Source organism: Myotis brandtii, unplaced genomic scaffold, assembly GCF_000412655.1.
Source record: "Myotis brandtii unplaced genomic scaffold, ASM41265v1 scaffold170, whole genome shotgun sequence".
Classification (NCBI taxonomy): domain Eukaryota; kingdom Metazoa; phylum Chordata; class Mammalia; order Chiroptera; family Vespertilionidae; genus Myotis; species Myotis brandtii.
Window position 1 is genome coordinate 387,186 of NW_005356260.1, and position 1,918 is coordinate 389,103.

Consider the following 1,918-nt stretch of genomic DNA (forward strand, 5'->3'; position numbering starts at 1 on the left):
AATTGCAAATGAAATTTAAAAGCAATACAGTTTCTTTATCCTCAGGCAGGAGGTACCCTAGTATTTTAAGAAAAGGATGCCACTAACTATATGTATTTGGGCAAGTCACTAAAACCTCTGCATTGGTTTCTCCTCTGTGATTGCACGTGGAGTAGATTAGATGACCACTAAGATCTCTCCCAAAAGGAGGGAGATTCTTCTAGAGCAGTGGTTCTCAACGTTGGCTGCACATTAGAATCACCTGGGAATCTTTTTAAAATCCTGATTTCTGGGCCTCATCCTCTGGAAATTCTGTTTCTTTGTTACTAATGTTGTGGCCCCACCCCATAACAAAGAAACAGAATTTCCGGAGGATGAGGCCCAGAAATCAGGATTTTAAAAAGATTCCCAGGTGATTCTAATGTGCAGCCAACGTTGAGAACCACTGTTCTAGAGAATACCAGAGCTTAGTAGACACTATAAATTGATGACATACAGTCTATAAAACTCTAGTTATAAAGTAAGAGATACCAGCTACTAATAGTTCATTAAAAACTCCCAAATCACTATAGACCTATAAAAGAAGGTACTGTAAACATAAAAGTCCTTTAGTTATGTGAGAGTTAATTAAATAATGAATAATTGCTAGGCACGGAATTAAAGACAAACATAGATATTTTCATTTTTATATAATTTTCCTTTCATATTCAGAGCAAGAAATTGTTGAGCTTCTTAGTTCATAAGAATCACATATACTGAGAGTCTAAACAATCCCACATTCGAAATGTGAGGACTCCAAATTAATGCTTTACCGTAATTCAGGAGTCAGCAAACTTTTTCTGCAGAGGGCTAGATAGTAAATGTATTTTAGGCTCACTTACCCCTGCTCTTCCAGCACAAGAACAGCCGATGTGTCAATGAGTGGCAATGGCTGCACTCCAATAAACCTTTACTGTATTTATGGAAGCTGAAATTTTCATTTCATACTGTTTTCAAGCATCATCAAATTTTATAATTTGTTTTCCTTCCCCCCTCCCTCCCCCCAAATTCGGTTAAAAATGTAAACAACATTCTTAGCTCGTGGACTATACAAAAACAGGCAGCGTGCAGGATTTAACTGGCCATGTTTGCCAGCCCTGCTGTCACGTTGTATTTTGAGAAGGAACGTGGTGATGTAGAAAATCCAGAATTGGCAGATATCCCTCTGGGATTTGCACTGGGTGGTTGGTTGGTTGGTTGGTTGGTGTTGTTTTGTCCTGCTGTTCTCATCTGCCTTTTTCCTAAGGGCTTGCACCACAAACCAGTTTCTCGGTCCCAGAGGCAGGGACACAGGCTCAAGCATAGCTAAGGCAAGCCTGACCCCTTGAGGTCACCCTGCAAGTGGCAGGCGCCACCCAGGCTGAAACGTTCGAATCCAGGTGGGTTGGAGGGAGGGAGAGGGCAGCCAAGCAGGCTCCACCCAGCAGTGAGCCAGCCAGTTGTTGTTGTTTATTGTTGTTAAAGTTGTTAAAATGGGGCAGGAAAAGTCCTTCTCCACAGGAACTTCCTTCAGGGGCATTTCATTTTCTTACAACAAAAACAAAACACTCCCAGAGGCTTCCCAGCTGAGACCAGAAGCCTCCAAAGAAATTCGAGACTTTCTCTGGTCTGTGTAAGCCTCCCACCTGTAGCCATGAACACGCATCAGGGAGGAGGGGAGGGAGACTGGGCACAGCCCTCCATCCGCCCCTCTCGGATGCTTGCAAGGGAGAAAGTAGGAAACCCATAGGGAACTAATTGCTATTGAGAACCAGGAGTTTTACTCTGAAAAATGGCAAATCAGGGGCTTTAGGAAGCAAAAATGAAAGATCAGAATCAGGGGGTGGATGGGTGGGGAGAGACTAACCGAAGAATTTATATACATAGCCCATGAACACAGACAATAAATAGTGTGGTGAAG